The following is a 21,927-nucleotide window of genomic DNA, read 5'->3' as shown; positions in this document are numbered from 1 at the left end:
CCTTCCAATTTATCAGACAGCTCAGACAGTCGGCTACCACTCTCTATCATAGAATTGGAACTGACAAAAATAAAGCAATATGCCAATATTTGATAGTTCTTGTTTGAAAAATGATATTCACATTGTTGCTACTGCCTTTAAAATAACATTTATCCATTATTAGATTATTAAAAATAGAAGTACAATGTTTTCTAAGTCAAGTATTTACAGAGAAGGTTAAGTAGATTAAAATAATCTGTGATTCTCTGAAAACCTCATTAGCAATGCTAATTTCTAATATGGTCAGAGCTTCAACTGTGATCTTTCAGTTGAGCAATGGCCTTCAGACAACTTCAAAAGAATTTTATTTTTCCTCTGAATGGAAAAGCTTCTCTCCCCTTTGGTGGACACACCTTCTGGTAAATGCAACAGTTCCTTTCCCTTAAAGCCTCTATTTCTAAACATCTGGCCTCTCAAAAGGGGTCCTTTCAGGCCTGTCTGCTGGCCAGTGGGAGGCCTAGCTTGCTAAGCATTTAGCAAACACTGAGAGGAAAATTCCAGAGCCAGAGGATTTCTTCACTGCAGTAGGAGAAAGGAGGTAATCAAAGATAAGGCTACTTTGACCGTACTAATAAATGACCAAGAGAGTTAGCCAAGCCTCTTCCATTTTGCTTCAGGAACAATTTCAGCTCTTTCAAGCTATAGCAGTGAGAGCACTTACATCCAATTCACTTATGGAACAACCTTGAAATCTTTAATGGTGCCTTCCTTTCTCTGACTGAGCACAGCTCCTAGCATGGGTAAAATGCAATTTATTGTGATGTGAACAGGTATATAGAATCAGGGCAGAACTTTCTAGGCCTCTTATCTTTTATTTTTCTTGTAAGAGAAAGTTGTTTTCTCCAACACTGTCTCTTTTCTTTCTCAAATACTAATGAGATAAAATAATATTAATATCACTTGAACATTTATTAGATCATTAGCTTTCCTCAGTAGGGTTCAAGTCTGTCTGAAAGAATTCTACAGTGAAGCTGGGAGGCACAATAGCTCAGGCCTGTGGTCCTGGAGCATAAGGTAGCAGAGGCTAAGAGTTCGAGACCAGCCTGGGCAACATAGCAAGCACTCATCTATATGACAGTAAAACATAATTTTATTTAAAAATTTCTACACTGAAGCTGAAAGGAGAAGGAAAAATTTGTGGATGCAAGAAAAGCTAAGGAATATAGTGGAACAAGATTGAGAAAATTAGGATATTTGGGTGGAAATGTAGTCACGCTTGGGAGATAAAAGGAGAGAAAATGGTAGTTAAAATAACAGGTAAAAAGTGTTCAAGACATATTTTCTGAAGACCATGAGTCTAAGCTCTTCAAGGACGCAATATCTCACTTATCCCTGTATCCTCAGCCCAAAGCAAAGTGCCCAGCACAGAGCAGCCAAGCAATGACTATTTGCTGAATGAGCGATAAATAGAATTATTTGGAGATAAAATATATATGGTTAAGCATGCTCCCCTTTAGGCAGACATTGTGCTGGAGAGCTTTTGTTTGTCCCTCTAGAGTCACTCTCCTGTCTACTCTGTGTCCCAGCAGGCTGAACTAATGGACTCCATCAATGAGCTCCCTTTCTCTGAGGCATCCTAATGGGAGGTGCTAATAATAAGAAGTACTGCCAGGAAATTAGAGGGTGAGAGGAGACTGAGGTCAGGGTATTTATTCCCTTAGCAACCCCGATGGGTCCTTAAGTTGGCTATGTTCCTCTAGCGAAGGCCACAGGTGCTGTGAAGTGGCCCTTTCCATCCATACAGCTTCTTTCTCTTTCTTTCCTTCTTTTTCTTTCTTTGTCTCCATTCCTCCCCTCCCCTCCCCTCCCTCCCTCCCTCCTTCCCTTCCTTCTTTCCTTCCTTCCCTCCCTTCCTTCCTTCCTTTCTTGCTTTTCCCTTTCTTCTTTCTTTTTCTCTCTCTTACTCTTCTTTCTTTGTCTCTCCTTCCTTCTCTTTTCTTTTTTACTTAAACTTTGTTTACCTCTTTTCAATTTGCCCCTTCAAAAAACTCCCCTCAATCACTCTGTTTGAGTGTGCTAGCTATTTCCTGTCTGAAACCTGACTAACACAAACAGGCGGATTCTAGTTCCAGCTCTGTATATTACTACCTGTGTGGTCTTGTCACTTGCCCTAACCGATCAAATTGGGTGCTTGTAAACTAATGCATACAAAGTATTAAGTGCATACCAAGCATTTAACATCTAACAACAATAAGAATGACAGTGATACCCTTTGCCAGCATGTTTGTTTGATAGAGATAATGCACATGCTCTTTTATTTTGTCTCTAAAGGAAAGAGCTGTTCATGTTTTAGAAAGAAAAGGGGCCAGGTACAGTGGCTCATGCCTGTAATCCCAGCACTCTGGGAGGCCGAGGTGGGCAGATCACTTGAGGTCAGGAGTTTGAGACCAGCCTGGCTAACATGGTGAAATCCCATCTCTACTAAAAATATAAAAATTAGCTGGGTGTGGTGGCGGTTGCCTATAATCCCAGCTACTCAGGACGCTGAGGCAGGAGAGTTGCTTGAATCTGGGAGGCGGAGGTTGCAGTAAGCCGAAATCGTGCCACTGCACTTCAGCCCTGGCAACAGAGCAAGACTCAGTCTCAAAAAGAAAGAAAGGAAAGGGAGAGGAAAAGGAAAATCCATACTGTGTTGAGAAAGATGTAACAGTCTTTCCCCGCTGGAATATCAGGGAGTATGGAAATGACATTGAGGCACATGTCTTGAAGCAAAGAAAGATTTGTTGAAAATGGTTTTGACTATTGGCATTTCTGAGTATTCAGAGTACATGGGTCAATCCAGTCAGCCTATCAATCAGGTGCATGAAGAGTTGCTTCTTTTTGACGCTTGCTGGAGGGCTGTCCATGGATTCCTGGATGTTCATCCACAGGCCCTGGATCTCAGGCAATAATTCCAAATCTATTAAGTGCTAATTACCCCCTCTGCTTTCATTTCTGTCCTAATTAAATACTTCAAGCCACTGGAGGGGCTGAGTCCCTTTAGAAGCTCCCTAAATGTCCCAAAAAGACTTTGACTCAGGAGACAAGGTGGCTCAGATATCGCATATCATGTCTAAAACCCACCTGGGGGCTCACGTCCTCAATAGGAAACAACAATTCTCAAATCCATGAGAACTTTGTTAATATTCTAAAGTAAAAGGGCAACCATTCATTCGCCTAAACATTTCAATTCTGCAATTGTTTATGGCATATGTGTTATATGCCAGGCACATGCTAAACTCTGTGGATACAGTGGTGAAACGGGTAAACATGGTCCCTGCTGAAAGGAACTTAGAATCTTTCTGAGTAACTGTGCAAGTCAGGACCTTATGGGCCTGGTATATAAATAATGCTCAATACATATTGTTATATGATTGAGTACATAATGCTGAATTACTCCGACATATTTCTTAATTTTAAAGGTTAAGTATATGAACATATTGGCCTAGACTTGCAATGTTCAAAATGTAAAATACAACCATCAAATATTTTGGTAAAATTTGTGAATATGTGAGAATATAGGTGGTACATTCAAATAACCAAATCATCTCAGCTTACAATGTAATTATAGGCATAATATTTAACAGCTCAATTTTTAAGCTGAATGCCAGGAATTCCACGGAGATGCTCCAGGGCACACCATGGAGGTGGGAGGGTGTGCTAGGGGCAGCCAAAGGAACCAGGGTTCCACATCCCTTCTCTGCTTCAACCAGGCCACTCCACTGTTTTCTCGATATCCCAGGTTTCTGAACATGATTGCATTTGAACAAAATGTTTTGGATCTTAAAAGAAAAACTGTGGAGAACCACTCATGTAATGGAGAAATTTGGCAATTGTGATTTCCTATCATGGACCTTTCTGATTCCAATAATGGTGCTAATATTTATTTCTGGGTATTAGCCTAAGTGCTGTGCATGGATTATGTCATTTGATTATCATTTATCCCGATCTACCAGAATCTACTGTTATCATCATTTTACAAACAAAGATGACAAGGTTTAGTGTGGTTCAGTAAGTTGCCAAAGTCCGCCTAGAGAGTAAGTATTTGAATAAAGGCTTGAACCTGGGTTGTCTGTTTCCAAAGGCCAGGTTATAAATCTCTAGATTACCCAGTCTTGCGAATGTGGGCAAGTTTAGCACGTACAAGGTGGGAGATGGGCATTTCCTCTCTGACAGTTGTTTAGAACTTAAAACAATGTTGTATTTCAGTTGCATAATTTCTGGTGATTATATCTACTCTTCCGGTGCAGGGGATTAAAAGTGGTCCCACCATAAACTGCTGAACAGTAGACTCATTCTCCCTGCAGTCTTGCATAGCACACAATATTACATTGTTCATAGTAGGCACTAAACAAGCCTTTGCTTATTATTAAAGAAGAGAAAATAAATGACTTTTCTTAGGCCTATTTTCATAATTCTAGTCAAAAATAGCAGAGATACATCTGTTTGTTTTCCTTCTATTATTTTTTATAACAGGGAGAGCTCTATCAGCAAATTGATGGCTTAGGAGTTTGGCTGGTCCTAACACACATTTCTTAAAGCCTGGTGTGGAACCAGAAGATGAATAGTTGTTGCTATGATTAAGGATTAAGACTTTATATCAGAGGTCCCTGAGGTCCCGTTTTTACAAGAATCTTGTTAGTACTGTAATAAGAGTGAAAGAAGAAAAACATGGAAACCATTTTCAATAATCTTGCCCAGTACACTGAGATAGGAATAGTAAATTCCATCAAGAGGTACGTGACTTTTTCGCTGATCATTTCCGCATGAAGGGAGGGCGTCATAGCCAACTGCATGTATTGATGAGACTCTCTTAGCCTTTCTAAACTTCCATTTCTTCACCTGTAAAATGGGAATAACAATGCTGAGTTATATAAATAATATGCAGCTGAGGCTGGTGGAAAGTACAACGACACAAGTGAAATTGTATTCTCTCTGCTAAAGCTACAGGCAAGATAGATTTCAGAATCAAATGCTTACAAAATGGCTTTCTGGTTTTTCTTTCCTTTTCAACAAATTGAGTTAAAAAAAAACCCTGTTAAACCAATATGCCTCCAGAACCCAGACCAAATTACAGCTCTTAATAAAATAAGGCGTGGGTAGGAAAGAGGATGAAAGTCTGTTTCTCCCCATGTAGTTTATGAAATGTAGAGTGTATAACATTTGAGTGTTCTCATGGAGCTCCAAAGAGCCTCGTCATGATCTGCTTGATTAGGATTCCATCTGAAAGCATTCTCCCCACTCTGCTCCCAGCTCCTGCCCCACCCCAGTCTCAGGGATATGTGTGGTGATGATGCCCTGCAGCAAAGGAATGGAGCTGGTCCAAAGGGATCTGGGGCATTATTCTAATTGGAGTGCTTATGAAATACTTGTAAAAACCTCTCTCTTTTGATGAGTATGTCTTACGCCAGAGGTGTTTCTGCATCCCTATGGTATGAGGGTAATCCATTTAGCTGGTAAAATTTCTACAATTTTATTAACCGCAAAATCCCTCCTATCTGGGTGAGGCTTCTTATATTTCTGATTTACATCTTCCCAAACCCTCGGATTCAGGGCTGCAAGGGGAGGCGCTGCAGCTCTGGTATCCCACGGGGCAGTGGTGAAGCCACCATGAAGCAGCTCATGCGAAAGTACTTTGAGAAGTAAAACGTGCAGTACTAAGTACAGTTATTCTTAGTTTCTGTGTTCAGTGACCCTCCATGAATATAAGACAAAACTATCTTTCCCCCAATAGTTGATTATGTATTACTGCAGGCATGTGTAGAACAGTCCAAAATGCCATGTGAACTGTTCATTCTCGCACAGAGAAAAACCAGTTTTCTTTCTTCAGCTGTGCCTCTATTTTTAAAATAGAATGTCTTACCAATGTCTTCCTTAAAATGTTAGTTCTTTCTTACACCATCCCCAAGTCTTTAAATGATACAAATTAAGAGAGTCAGTCTGAAGAACAGGACATTCTGATATTTCCAGAATGTCACTTATCTCAACTCTAGGAGCAACACTTCTCCTCTCATTTTGCTGAAAGTGTGGAGACAAAAACTCCCTGTAAGGGGCTGTAGCGCCACTTGTTCTGACATTAGTTATAATACAAGGAAAGTCAGCCTTAGACTGTTCAGAAAAAACTTCCACCCTTTCTGTTACAACACACAATGCTCTGTGATATGGATCCTGGGGAACAAAGCCACATAGCAACGTGGTTCTCAGACTTGGCTGCCCATCAGAATCACCCGGGCAGCTTATAAAAGAACATGGATTCTCAGTTCCAAACCCGGACCTCCTGAACCAGAAGCCAGGACAGTAGAGTACTTAGAAATCTGGAATGATCAACTTTCCCGGCGCCCCTTTCCCACAGGGAACTTGACAAGGAATCTTTGCAAAGCACATGAAGCCAGGGATTGTACCGAATGATCCTCAACAAGGCCACCGTAACTTGTCAGACAAGGTGAGTTCCATGTTCAACACAAGTAAGAAGTGTTGTGGGAAGGGGAGTCTCATCAAAGGTGAGAGAAGCTGGCAGCAGGCATCAGCTCTACGGTGTGGAAACATATCAGTGAGGCCTCAAGCCCACCTCTCCTTCTCCTACCTCTTTCTTGTCTGGGTCTGCCTCTTTCAGGGAGCATGCTGCTACACACCAAAACAAGAGGAGGGGCTACTCAAAAAACAATAAGAGCAATGACAAGGTTGAAATGTATGTGCCAGGCCCTTTCCTAAGCAATTCATAGGAATTAATTCATTTAATCCTCCTTAAGATACAATTAAATTAAAAAAAAATTAAAGGTCAAAAGCACATGGAAATACTCCTGGAACCATTTCTTAGAATCAGCTTGGATTCTGCTGTCTTACCTCAAACCATCCCTAATCTTTTCCATGTCAGTTCATCAACACTGCTTCCACCAGGAGGCTTGAGCAATGCTGTCTTGGGGTTGCCCCTCCCCGAGAATGTCCTCCTGAGAGACAAGGACATAAATGCAAGTAGTTTATTTGGGAGATGATTCCAGAAAAGAGAGTGGGGAATTGAGACAGGGAAAGGAAGGGAGCTGATAAAGAATGCATTCATGAGCAGGTGCCTGTGCTAGGCAACTGGGATTACCTCACTGGGGTGCTCTGGAAGACAGTGTGCACACACTTCAGAGGTATTATAGGAGGCGCAGGAAGCAGGTACATTTATCCTCCAACTCCCTTCTCTTACTGGCTCCTGCAAGCATCAAATTCCCTGCATTTCTGGCCTATCCCTCTTCACAGCCTGAAGCCCTCAGTTAGAGAGAACTGGCCTCCAGACAGAATGCTCAGGGCCTGTGTGGTGAGTGCTGCAGATTTAAGTGCATGGCCTTAACAGTGCCTGCTGCAATGCATACAGGTGCTTTGGAAAGGTCTAAGTCACAAACAGGGAAGAAAAAAAAAGAAAAGAAAAGGGAAACTATGACTTTTTTTAATGAGGGCTCCAAGGAAAGATTATGTTGGTTCTAGCTGTACTTCTTGGTGATTTTTTTTTCTTTTTGCTTGTTGGTTTTGTTTTTAATGGACTTGATGATTTGTGTAACGGTTCACGCTTTCTTCTTCTTTTCTTTGCAGCCATGTGCTTTTAAACCTCTGCCCTTGGTTTATGCTGTTCTCTCCACACAGAGTGCTTTGCTTCTCTCCTCGGCCAACCATGACTCTACTTTTCCTTCAAAAGACCAGATAAATGACCACTTCCATCCTTTTTACTTTTTTCTCATGTATAACCCTTATTTCATCCTGTGTCATAGTTAGCCATCTTCATGTTTGTCTCTTCTCTTAACCCAATATTTTGCGAGTGAGAGGTGATAAACAAATACCCACGGACTGAATGGACAGACCTAATCTAAACAATGAGATCTCAAGCTTCTTATTCGTAACACCTGATTTAACTTCGGATCCTGGGCACATGATTGTGGAAGAAATATTTCACTTCCCCTTGCCCATTTTCAAAATTGTTAGGTCATTCAATGTTGTTGATTTCTAGTGTTTTCTTTTCTGTCCTTCCTATCAGGGTAAGTTCCACATCACTAGTAGATTGAAATCACAGCTCAAATATGTCTTAATATTGAGGTGGCACCAGTGAGTGCATAAGTCCACTAGGTTAATGAGCCAATATTATTAAATACGGGTAAAGAAATAGAGAAGTGTTGTTGGCTCTGCTGCCCAGGAAGCAACAGCTTCACAAATCAACTTCCAGTTTTAGAAACAAATGTCCATATCTCACTCTGCTGAAAGGCCACTTTCCCTGTAGAGGATTCATGATTAGGTTTGTGAACTCCTACTCATCCTTCAAAACCCAGCTCAGTTGTCACCCCCTCTGTGAAGAGGAAAAGAGGAAAGAAGCTGACATTCGTGGAACACTTACTCTTCCAGCTACTGCGTGTGGCACTTTACTTGTGTCATTTTATTTTATTCTCCCAACAGCACTGCAAGGTAGACGTTAGCCCCATTCTTCAGAAAGAAAAAAAAAATGGCACGAAGAAAAATCCAACAAATAAGTGATGAAAATAAGCTTCGAAGCTGGGTCTCTCAGATAGCACAGTGTTATACTTTCTGTTAGCTTAGATTGCCTTCCACATCGTTTATATAATAAACTTTTTTGAATACATATGGCCTCATCCTGTGTCATAATAAATCCTCAGCAAAATATCTGTTAGTTGGATATTATCAACCACATTTCACAGGGATGCAAAGGTCTAGGAAGTGCTTTTTTCTTCCTCTGTCTTCTGTCCTTCCACACTGGCTGATCCGTTTCAGTTATACTATTTGTCTTAAGACTTCACAATTATGTACATCTATTTCTATCTTCCAAACAAGAACACAATTTCCATGAGGATAAGGGTGTGTGTGTGTGTGTGTGTGTGTGTGGTGTGTGTATTCTCAGTGTAGGGGTGAATGAATGAAACTGTGAAATGAATAAACTCACTTATACCCTAAAATAAAATGTAAATATATGTTAATGCTTTGAAAAAGTCTTTAATCTATTTGAAAAACTGACCTTTGATAAAATAAGGTTATGGAATATTTAATGTCCTAAGTACAATTAGCCCACATTGGATCCATTTCATTTATTCACTCAGGTCATGCATATCTGTACCTCCCTCACATCTGGCAACGTGCCAAAGTTTCAGATTCCCAACAACCTGGCTCTTTTCTATGTTTTGATGTAGGCAAGAACCAAGAAAAAAAAATCAGACAAAGGATATGTCACCAAGCCTTTCATACACTAATGACCATGTACCTTGCTCAGATGAGAGGCTCCCTAGTCCTTACCCAGAGCCTAATTCCTCTTCTTTGACAAATAGTCCTAATAAGGTTGGTTTTTTCTAAGTTGACAGCATATTAGAAGAAGCCAAGTAAAACGGAACAAACTGTCAGAAGAAGGCACACTTAGAGCCCCATGGGAACAAGAGAGAGCACAAAAACAATGAAGGGGCATAAAGAAGAACTTGAAAGCATGACATTCTCAGAATATTTTATGTAAGGGCAAAGAAACCCTGCTCTGCTTCACAGGTTCTGAGGATGTCGTTGCATTCTGGCAAAGAACAATGTTGTCAAAAAACTGTTGAAGTGTTTTCCATCAACTCTATTTTAAAACACAAGGATGTCAACAAGTTATATATTTAACTAATAATTTCTATTTAAAATAGTTACGATCTTTTTTAAAACAACCTGAGAATTTGGTTCTTAAGTGACAAAACTTTGACTATCAGAAATCACATCTATTAAGGAAGAATTTTTTCCCTAGGGATTCCAAAGATTGCTAAAATGTTGCAGTGCTGAGATGGTGCCAGTCCTGGTACTATACAGAGTGAGTAGAAGTACTAAGAATAATTGGGGGTCTCATGGCTAAATTCCACTTGAGATCCACAGCCACTAGATATATTTGGGAGATCTATTTAACTTTAGTAGTTTGAGGCTCTTTCCATTGTTACCCACCTACATGCTCTACAGAGAAGAAGACTATATTGGTTTATGGTATGCACATTATTGACACAATCCTTTCAGCATAGTGAATAATGTAGTTGTTAATTTACGCTTGTTATGGCTCCTCTTACTGTTTTTTGCTTTCAAACATTGTTTGTGACACCGACAGGATTATAACCATCTATATGAAATAATAAAGGTACAAAGAAAAAAGAAAAATCTTTCACAGCCCTAATTGCCAATACATCAGTTCTCTGCATTTTCCATATGCCTTCCAGTTCTCATTCATGTGTGTAGCAGATTGATTGAACAAAATGACCCTATTATTCCTTTTCCTGTGTCCACATTCATTCTATGTTACTTTGTGGCTTTTCTTATGCAAGAAATAGAGTTGATTTTCTCACTCCTTGAATCTAGAGTCACCTCATATCTTTTTCTGGTCAACAGAATATGGCAGAAGTGAAATCGTGCACAATCTGAGCCTAGGTCTCAAGCTGCCTTGCAGTCCCCACTCTCTTGGAACTTTTCCAAGTCATCATGTGAATAAGCCTAGGCTAGCCTGTTGCATGACACTGAAGAGACACATGATCTATCATCCCCGTTGCTCTAGCCAACAGCCAGCTGACCAATAGACTTGTCAGGAAGGCCATCCTAGCCTAGACCAGTCAGTATCTGCCTGACCCAAATGCTGACATCCAAACAAGCCCAGCTGATCAGCAGAACCACTTTTTTCCCATAGACAAATAAACAATAATAAATGCCTATTGTTTTAAGCATTGAGTTTTACATGATTTATTATGCAGCAATAGTTGATAAAACACGCATAACTAGAGTTGACCTAGTCATATTCATATTGTAAATCATGCTTCTAATAGCTATGTTAGGTTTCATATAGTGAACATACAATAATTTATTTTAATATTTCCCCAATTGGGGGATATTTAGTTAGTCTGCAGTTACTAAATAGAGGCAACAATGTGACATAAACAGCACATGTTATTGATCTTCTAACAATGATTTCAAATCCTGAATTTTCTGATGATGAATTCTGTGGCTTTGGCCTACTTAACCTCAATACACCTGCTTTTTAAAATCTGTGAAATGGGAAGAATGATTCTTCGAGATTTCATTTTTAATACTCAAGATGATATATTACGGTCTAGTGTCTGAATGCAGTGTAGTTAATCAATAAATGGAAGATATCATATAAACAATGCTGCAATTCATTTAATTCCCAAATATGAAATTGTTGGTTCAAAGATAAGGGCAATAAAAAAGAGAAGGAAATTAAATGAGCAGACAGACAATACATTTTTTTAAAAACTAGTGCTTAGAGGTAATTACTGACTTCAATTTCCATTTCTGGAGTTGAGAGGCACTGAAGGAATCATTATTCTGCCACGGTATACTTGGCTTGGACCTTGGAAATCAGAAATCATCACTCTGGTGGTTATTAAACAAGAGTGTGTGGCAAGAGCTGTATGAGAAAGAGCTAATGATCTTGTTTAACATGCAGGTTCTCAAGCCACACATCCAGAGATTCTGATCCAGTAGATCTGGGTTTGAGCCCAAGAATCTCTGTATGCTCTGAGCTCTCTCCCAGGGGATTAATCAGAATCTACCAGTTTGGGGAACAACTGCCTTATTTCCACCCACTCCTCAGTTGTGGGAGATCAAAGGCCAAGAAGGGTTAAATAAGAAGCTTCCATCTCCTCAGAGACAACCGGTGGCTGAGATGGGGCGAAAGGGCCCAGTCCTTCAGCTTTCTGAGCAGTGGTTCCATGTGGCTTACAAGAACTATCCTGAGTTCATCAAAGGACAGAAATCTGCTGAGACCCTTGTTCTAAGTATGTACTTTTCTTCCCAAGGCCAGTCTCTCTCTCATCCTAGTTGATACATACTTTATACACTGGGGAAATGATTAATGTGAATACATTATTTATTCTTTACTGAGAACTTGTCCTTTGAGCTGTAACCAAAGTAACTGACTTTCAGACAAGTTGAAATATGCCAAGAAATGGTTTGTCTTGTATATCAATATATAGCTCAGTGTTGGCTTTCAAAAAAAAAAAAACAGTAAATAAAATCAAGGTAACAGATTCTTTTACATTTTATTGTCTCCTTGGGGCTTTGTAATACTTTTTTTTTAAAGATAAAGAACTTGCCATTTTATATAACTCATCCTTTCAAACAAGTAGCTTGAGACCTGTTTGCCTTCCAAGTTTGAATTTTAGGAGGACACTCTTCTGTCATGTCATTTCTTGAAGAAATGCAGCCGTCAGTATGGATATACCCAAGAAGCATATTTATTCTGGTAGAACTAGAAGGCTCGACACAGTTTTATTTAAAATTATTTTAAATTAATTTTGAAGTTGAATTCAAATGCAAAGCAACTTAAATTATTTGCTGAGACAAAAAAAAGAAATTCTGTCACCAGGACTGCCCTGCAGTGGAAAAAGTTTAGCAGTTTTTTTTTTTTCTTTTAGTCTCCTTATTGGTAGGCACAACAGCTTGAAGAAACCAAATGGCCTGGATGCCAAAAGCAATTTCTTGACCCCCTATCAGAGGAAGTGAAGACCAGTGAGAAATCAGTGCAGACCAGAGACGGTGACCTCTAGTTACCTTTGAATCATTAACATATCATTCTTGTACTAAAATCCCCTCTGCTAAGTGAAGATCACCACCATTTTGTGTATATGCAATATACGGAGAAGCATGTTCATGAATTGCACCCACCACTTGGAACTCCACCCTATACATGCCTGCATACCTCCCCCTACATTCAACTCCTTGAAACTCCCATACCTCCCATCGCCTGGGAAGAAGTGCCTTTAGATCATGACCTCCTCTTCTTTGGCCACTGAATAAAACCTGATTGCCTTTCTAATGTGACATTCTTTCTTTGTGGTTGACATAAAATAGGGAAAGAATGCAGGTTACTGGTGACAGTTCCAGCCCAAGTCAACTGTCTGCAGAGTCAAGCTTCATGTGCCTAATCAGTGAAAGTAATTTGTGGTACAATGATTGAAAGAATAATGTTTGAGAAGACAAGGGCTTGAATGCTTCCCCACTTACAGGCACATAACCTTGGAAAATGACTCAGCTTCTCTAAGCCTTATCATCTTCATCCATGTAATGGGCATACTTACAGCAAACTTTTGTTGAACACATTATACACTAGGACATTTTAAAAAGTCTATTTCTGGCCAGGCATGGTGGCTCATGCCTGTAATTCCAGAACTTTGGGAGGCCGAGGCGGGTGGATCACAAGGTCAGGGGTTCAAGACCAGCCTGGCCAATAGTGAAACCCCATTTCTATTAAAAATACAAAACAATTAGCTGGGCGTGGAGGTACATGCCTGTAATCCCAGCTACTCAGGAGGCTGAGGCAGGAGAATTACTTGAATCCGGGAGGCGGAGGTTGCAGTGAGCCGAGATTGCACTACTGCACTCCAGCCTGGGTGACAGAGTGAGACTTTGTCTCACTTTAAAAAAAAAAAAAAAAGAAGTCTATTTCCATGAGTTCATTTAACACTTACAATAATCCCATGAGTTAGTGTTATTTTTATCCCTGTTTTACATATCTGAATGCTGTGGTTCAGAGAGATTAAGTAACCTGCCTAAGGTCACACAGATAGTAATGGATGAAGCCTGAATTTGAACCTAGGCAGGCAGATCCCAGAGCCTAACAATTCAATAAAAATAGTCCCTGCCAAGAGCTTGGAAGTGTGCTTATAATGAGAGCTCAAAAATGGTACCTTAATATTGTTATCAGAGAAGAGCACCTTGAAGCTTATTCCTACATGAGGAGTTCTCTCCTGGGACTGTAAACCACCTTCATATCATTATCTACCTTTAATCATTTGTAGCATGTATACCCATAATAACAAATTAACCTATACCTCCCCTATCTCTTTTCAGTCTCTTTAAATAATGTCTATTACCGTCTGAAAAACACGAAAACTACACAGAATAAAGTTTACCGTATACCATCAAACAGTTGACTACTCTTTGGGTGGAGAGTTTATCCTTCCAGTGTTTTCTTTACACATGAGTATTTGCCCATTTCCCCCCAAAATGGGGATTATTCTATAAATAGGATTTAATCCTGTTTTTCCTCCCTGATGTTTATATCATGAGCATTTTTCCATCTCATGCACTATTCTGTGAAAATAGAATTTTTGTGATGACACAATATTTCATTTTAAAGATAAAATGGAGAGAGGTAAGGGGAGCAGGAAGACGACCCTTTCCCCTCCTCCCCGCTAACAGGGTGGATCTAATGTGATTGGGATTGGGCACATATGCTAGGAAGGATCATTGTGCTAAGAAATTCACACACAAGGGTACTTTCTCTTCCTTAGTTGCGGAAAGATTACTGCCTTTGTATGAAGCTTTTCCTTTGTGTCCCTCCCTCTCACTGAATAGAGTGGTGTAAGCAAGATATTTTGGTCTGAACTTAGGAAGAGTGGTAAGGAAAATTCTCCTAAGAATAAGGAGAATAAAGTCCAGTACAACTTACTAATAGCTCCCCTCCCTCCAAAGTGCCCCATATTGTCAAAGGGATTGTTGATATTGTGTACATTTTGGTGTGTGCTAACAGAGTGATTGCAAACCTAAGCTTGTTTATTTTTTTAATTAGCAAGGGTTAAAGACACTATGGTTTTCTTACCTAAGAATCAAAACAAACACATTTGATATATATAATAATATAATAATTACAATAAAATGGAAATAATAAGTAATTGTTATTGAGTCTTTACTATGTGCTAAATGCTTTATGCATACTTATTTAATGTCTCAATCATTCTCCAAGGTAAAGATTGTTCTCATTTTGCAAAAGAGGAAATGGAAGCTGAAGTAGTTCCAAAGGTGTCGTGGGCATGGGTGGAGGAGCCAGGATTTCAACACAGACTGACTTACCTTCAAAATAGTATTTTCCTACATGACACCCCACCAAGATGTTTTCTTTGAACTATAGGTGATTTTTTTTTAAAAAAAACCTTTTATTTTAAAATAGTTTCAGATTTACAGAAAAGTTGCAAGAATATAACAGAGTTTCCATATACCTTGCACCCAGTTTCCTTTATTTTTGACATTACTAGGATACATTTGCCACAACTAATGAACTAACATTGATATGTTATTACCAACTAAAGCTCATAATTTATTCTGAGTTTCTTAGTTTTTAACCTCATGTGCTTTTTCTGTTTTAGAATCTCACTCAAGATACCACATTACATTTATTCGTGATGTCTCCTTAGACTGTAAATTTCTCAGATTTTCCTTGTTTTTGATGACCTTGACATTTTGAAGAGAACTGGTAAAGTATTTTATAGAACGTCTCTCACTTTGGATTTTTCTGATGCTGTTCTCATATTTAGACAAGGGTTATTTATAGGTGATAATTTAAAAACAAAATAAAGTGAAACTTTATGTAACGGCCAAACCAGCCCAAACTGGCCCTACTCTGCTGGTAACAGAATGTTGCATTAGCTTATAGGCATTAACAGAGCCAAGGCTGCAAGTCATACAGCCCAGGCATGTGTAGCAGAAACAGCTTTGACCTCTAGAACCAATGATTCCTCCTTATGGAACCAAGAAGATGGGACATGACCAGAACCTGCTGGAACATGACCACCGGAACTCTTTCAAAGCAAGTGGTCTGTTGGCCAGGAAGATCTGGGACTAAAATCTGCCTCAACATGCCTTACTGTAAGTGGTCAAATTTGAAGACCTCCAACTGGACCCTGCCAAGCCAACATTTGTAAATCCTTTCTCTTGTCATCCAACCCCTTAATACTTGCCCCAGGCCACAAGTGTGAGAGACTGATTTGAGTCTGTCTCCTGTCTCCTCGCTGGCCAGCCTTGTAATAAAGCCTTTCTTTTCTCAAAAGCTGGTGCCATAGTATTAGCTTCTATGTGTGGTAGGCAGGAAGTCCATTTGCTGTATAACAGTCACTCAATATCCACCACCAGCATGAGCAAACACTAATGTTTTCCATACTTGCTTCTGAATCTCTTAAATGAAAAAAATAGATGATGAAACTGAGCTCCCTTTTAGGTTTGTCTCCACATTTATTCCCTTTTCTCCCAAAGTCATGAATTTGTATTTTTTTCATCCATGTTGTTATGTACATGTGTTACATATATTTTTCAATAAATAGCATGCAGCAATATTTTGCACTTTTATTCCATAGATGTTATCATAATGAACAGTGGATCTGCAATGTGTTTTTTTAGACATTAGACTTTTAAGATCTATGTTGATATATACAGATCCATGTATTCATTTTTAACTCCTGAATGGTGTTCCCATTTATGAATATGTCATTGTTTATCCATTTGTCTAATGATGGACATTTAAGTTGTTTTCAATTTTTGTTATTCCAACAATATACAGTGAGTATCCTTGTGTTTATTCTTGGTGGATTGGGTGAGTTTCTCTTCAATATCTACATAGCAGTGAGATTTTGGGGGTATTAAAAATATAGCCATATTCATCTTTTATTCTAGGTATGACCCAAACTATCTGTAGTTTACACACTCCTGCCCCAGCACTGTATGTATTTCCATTATGTCCCATCATTGCTTATACTTGGTACTTTTAGACTTTCAATATTTTGCCAATCTGATGGGTGAAAATGTTTTTATTTAACTTATGACTTTATTGAGGCACAACTGATATATAATAAACTGCATATACTTAAAGGGTACAATTTGATGAATTTTGAGAAATGTATATACCTATGAAACCAGCATCAAAATTGAGATATTGAATATTTCTGTCAATTCTAAAAGTTTCCTTGTGTCTCTTTGCAATTCATTTCTTTCTCAATTATTTTTTTTTTCACTCAATGCACTGTAGACGTTAATCATCTTGTTCTTAAAATAGTATTTTTTTTCATGTATCTACGTGACGGAACAGTTAAAAAGGAAAAGCAATTGACATTTCATTGTGTTAGGGAAAAGGTCCCACTTTAAAAAGAAGGGAGAACACACTGCAACATAGAAACTAGTTAAGAACACTGATAAAACGAGACTGATTTATTTATATCTTTCCCTCAACTTCTGACCCTGGGTGTGGTAAACAGGAGATGGCCTCAAGTTTCCCACTCCTTGGTGTACAAACCCTATGAAATTTCCTCACCTGAATGTGAATGGAACCTGTAAAAATAATGATACAACACTCACTGATTAGCCTACCTTATGTGGCAAAGGGGAAGGGTTCTTGCAATATGTAATTAATATCCCTAATCAGCTGACTTTAAGCTAATCAAAAGAGAGGCTATCCCAGATGGGCCTGATATAATACATGAGCTCTTTAAAAGAGGTTCTAAAAGTCAGGAACAGAAGCCACAAAGATTTGAAAAAGCAGGCAAGCTGTCCTGGTAGCCTGGAAGAACCAAACTGCCATGTGTGAAGAGGGCCCTGTGGCAGAGAAGGGCAAGGGCCTGTAGGAGTTTGGAGCCGCAATCCTCCAGGTGTAAAGAACTGAATTCTGCCAACAACCAAAGAGCTTGCAAGAGGACCTAAAGCCTCAGATGAGATTGCAGCACTGATTTCAGTCTGGGCAGAGCGCCTGGGTAACTCTTGCCCCATGGAAACTGGGAGAAAATAAATGTGTGTTGTTTTAAGTCTCTAAGCTCAAGGTAATTTAACATGCAACGATTGAAAATGAATACACAAGGCAACAACTGATCTGTTTTCTTTTAATAAAGAGTAGTTTGCATTTTCTAGATTCTTTAAACAAATGAAATCATATTATATATATACATATTTTTTAGTCTGAATTTTCTCACTCAGCATAATGATTTTTGAGATTCATCCATCTTATTGTTTATCAGAGCTTAGTGATTTTTTTCAGTGTATGGATATACTATATTTTGCATATATATTTATCTGTTAATTAACAGTTGGTGGTTTCCAGTTTTTTGGCTATTACAAATAAAATTGCAAGTCTTTTTTTAAATTTCTCTTATTTTAATTTGACGTTTCCTGATTACGAGTAAAGTTAATTATCTTTTCATATTGTGTTACCTACCTGAGCATCCTCTCCTGTGAATTGCCTCTTAGAAGCTGGGCACAGTGGCTCATGCCTGTAATCCCAGCATTTTTGGAGGCCGGTACGGGAGAATCGCTTGAGCCCAGGAGTTTGAGACCATTCCTGGGTAACATAGGGAGACTCCATCTCTACAAGAAAATTTAAAAATTAGCTGGGCATGGTGGTATGTGCCTGTAGTTACAGCTAGTTGGGAGACTGAGGTGGAAAGATTGCTTGAGCCTGGGAGGTTGAGGCTGTAGTGAACCATGATCACACCACTGCACTCCAGCCTGGGAGGCAGCAAGACTCTGAATCAAAAAATTAATTAATTAAAAAATTGCTTCTTAGTATCTTCTGCCCATTTTTCTATTTGTATGTTTTCTCCCTGATTTATAAGTTCTTTAAACATTCTGAATACAACTCCTTTGCCCATTATAAATGTTGAAAGTATCTTTTCCCAGTTGACAATTGTCTTTCTTTGATGTCTTTCATCATATAAATATTTAAATTTTAATAAAGCCTAACTTTATCTTTAAAAAAACCATTTGCTTTTATTACTTGTTTTAAGAAATTCCTCCTAGCCCGGAAATTATAAAGGTATATTCCATTTTTAAATCATAGCTTCAAAGTTTTGTTTTTCACATTTAGGTCTTCAATTCTTTGGAGTTTATTTTTTTATAGAGGAAGGTAGGAATACAATTGTTTTCCATAAAGAAAGATAATTTCTCAAGTCTACATATCAAGTAGTTAATCACTTCTCCACTGATTTGCAGTTTCAGATACAGCAATTTCCATATATACATATATCTATTTTCCAGCTTTTTGTTCTGATGCACTGGTGTGTTTGATTACTGCTATTCCAATACCATGCTGTTTTAATTATAATATCCTTGCTATAAGCCTTATATCTATTATAACATTTCCCTCTCTTTTGTCTTCTCTCTAAGAATAATCTTGGCCTTTCCTGTATTTTATGCCTTTAGATTAAGTTGAAAATAAATTTACCAGGATACCTGAAATATTTGGTACATTTTAAATTAAAATGTCTTTGAATTTATAGACTAATTGGGGGAAATTTGCATCTTTACAATATCAAATCTTCTCATCCATGATCGTGTTATATCATGCTATTTTTCTTGTCTTCTTTTTCAATGCATAAACAACATTTTACATATTTTTCAAGATCTTGTACTTCCTTTGTTAGATTTACTACTAGGTAGATATGGTCTGAACATTTTATGCAAACCGTCATAGCTATTTCCCTATGAAAGTTATAATGTGAAAAAAATTGGAATCTTCACCAAATAGACTACTTTCAACAAAGAAAATGAATATAGTCCTAGTATTGCTTATGAGCTGATGTCTAAAATGATATGTTCTCTGTTCTGTGTTATGAAAGAAGAGCCTTTTTTGATCCTTCACCTGAGAGCTTCACGTGCCTTTCATGGAAAATCACCTTCTGCAGTCTGTGCTTAAGGTATCAATAGTCTCTAACTTCCCTGGCCCACTTGATGGGGCAACTGTTACTCAGCTCCTGATCATCCTGCAATTAGGAAATGTGGGGGATGATGGTTGCTAGACTTTTCAGTTCTTTAAGAAAAGCTGACAATCCAGATTTTTATATAAAATCTTCTTACCTTTAAATATTAGTAATTTTTAAAAAATAAGACACTTTATATTATGTGGGACAAACTAAGCAGGCCTTAGACCTGATAGGACATGAGGGCAGCCTGTGTTCAATCTTTGGGGTAGCTCTGCCACCGACAACTTCCAGTTCAGCTTCTTTCCTTTAGACCACAACCCTTTGCCCAAGAGGGACATGCTTTCCAACTCTAAGTATTTGGTGTCACAGAGTGTGAGCCATAAGGGATATTAGAGTTTGTCTGGTCCTAGGTCAGTTTTGATGGCTATAGCAGTTTTGAGGCTGGGGCAGGGAAGCAACTAGTCTGGCTTCACACAGTGACCTAAAGGCAAGGCCAGGCCTAGAACTCAGGTGGGCTGAGTACACATCCAGGGGGTTTGCCATCACTTACACTGCCTGATTACTTTGCAAAGTTTTCAAGGGACACGCTGTGACCCTTCCCATGATGTCTCAAATAAATAAGAGTTTGTTTGACAAGTGAAACACTATTAAGATACCATTCTGTTTGAGGATGCCTATGGAGGAACTCTAGAAAAAGTGGAGAGAATGTACAGTCACATAAATGTTGCCCTCTAAGAGGAAGTTAAAAATTCATGAAAACTATTAAGACTCTATTAAACCAAATATTCTACTAATTCTTAGTAGCCCCTGGGCCTAAATTCTGAGCAGCTGTGACCAGACTTTCCAGATGAATGGGTGGAAAGACTGAGTGATATTGTTTGGCTGGGTCCCCATCCAAATCTCATCTTGAATTCCCACAAAAGTGGGAGGGACCTGGTGGGAGGTAATTGAATCATGGGAGGAGGTCTTTCCCATGCTGTTGTGACAGTGAGTAAGTCTCACGAGATCTATTGGTTTTAGAAGGGAGAGCTTCCCTGCAAAAGCTCTCTGCCTGCTGCCACATTATGTAAGATGTGACTTGCTCCTCTTTGTCTTCCACCATAGTTGTGTGGCATCCCCAGTCATATGGAACTGTGAATCCATTAAACCTCTTTTTCTTCATAAATTACCCAGTCTTGGGTATGTCTTTTATCAGCAGTGTGAAAACAGAATAATACAGTAAATTGGTACTGGCAGAGTGGGGCACTGCTGTAAAAATACCCAAAAATGTGGAAGCAACTTTGGAACTGGCTAACAGGCAGAGGTTGGAACAGTTTGGAGGGCTCAGAAGAACACAGGAAAATGTGGGACAGTTTGGAACTTCCTAGAGACTTGTTGAATGGCTTTGAGCAAGTTGCTGATAATGACAGGGACAATGAAATCTAGGCTGAGGTGGTCTCAGAGGAAGATGAGGAACTTGTTAGGAACTGGAACAAAGGTGACTCTCGTTATGCTTTTCCAAAGAGACTGGTGGCATTTTGTCCCCACCCCAGAGATTTGTGGAACTTTGAACTTGAGAAAGATGATTTAGGAAGAAATTTCTAAGTGTCAAAGCATTCAAGAGGTGACTTGGATGCTGTTAAAGCCAGTCAGTTTCATAAGGGAAGCAGAGCATAAAAGTTTGGAAAATTTGCAGCCTGACAATGTGATAGAAAGAAAAATCCCATTTTCTGAGTAGAAATTCAAGCCAGCTGCAGACATTTGCATAAGTAACAAGGAGCTGAATGTTAATCACCAAGACAATGGGGAAAATGTCTCCAGGGCATGTCATAGGTCTTCACAGCAACCCCTCCCATCACAGGCCCAGAGGCCTAGGAGGAAAAAGTGGTTTCATAGGCTGGGCCCTGGGTCCCTCTGCTATGTGCAGTCTAGGAACTTGGTGCCCTGCATGCCAGCCACTCCAGCCATGACTAAAATGGGCCAAGGTAGAGCTCAGGCTGTGCCTTCAGAGGGTGCAAGCCCCAAGCCTTTGCAGCTTCCACACAGTGTTGAGCCTGCCAGTGCACAGAAGTCAAGAATTGGGGTTTGGAAATCTCCACCTAGATTTCAGAGGATGTATGGAAATGCCTGGATGTCCAGGAAGACGCTTGCTGCAGGGGCAGGACCCTCATGGAGAACTCTGCTAGGTCAGTGCAGAAGGGAAATGTAGGGTGGGAGCCCCCACACAGAGTCCCTACTAGGCCACTGCCTAGTGGAGCTGTGAGAAGAGGGCCACTGCCCTCCAGTCCCCCCGATGGTGGATCCAATGATGGCTTGCACTGTGTGCCTGGAAAAGCTGCAGACACTCATCACCAGCCCATGAAAGCAGCCAGGACAGAGGCGGTACCCTGCAAAGCCACAGGGCCGGAGCTTCCCAAGACCATAGGAATCCACCTCTTGCATCAGTGTGACCTGGATCATGGAGACAAAAGAGATC

At 39.4% G+C, this 21,927-nt stretch overlaps 1 protein-coding gene and 1 long non-coding RNA gene across 2 annotated transcripts in view; one reads left to right on the top strand and one right to left on the bottom strand.

The window, feature by feature from the left end:
* LOC144339530 (uncharacterized) overlaps positions 1-15,606 on the top strand; it is a 133,247-nt gene extending 117,641 nt beyond the window's left edge. Inside the window, exons 3-5 of the long non-coding RNA XR_013414555.1 lie at positions 11,663-11,813; positions 12,432-12,525; positions 15,449-15,606. This is a non-coding gene — a long non-coding RNA (uncharacterized LOC144339530). The remainder of the gene's footprint in view (positions 1-11,662; positions 11,814-12,431; positions 12,526-15,448) is intronic.
* The window catches only part of SYNPR (synaptoporin), a 331,134-nt gene that overhangs the window by 175,911 nt on the left and 133,296 nt on the right, over positions 1-21,927 (bottom strand). The window lies entirely within an intron of this gene.

The sequence above is a fragment of the Macaca mulatta genome, chromosome 2 (assembly GCF_049350105.2).
Source record: "Macaca mulatta isolate MMU2019108-1 chromosome 2, T2T-MMU8v2.0, whole genome shotgun sequence".
Lineage (NCBI taxonomy): Eukaryota > Metazoa > Chordata > Mammalia > Primates > Cercopithecidae > Macaca > Macaca mulatta.
The sequence above is the reverse complement of the archived record's forward strand: the minus strand, read 5'-3'. Positions and strand labels throughout refer to the sequence as shown.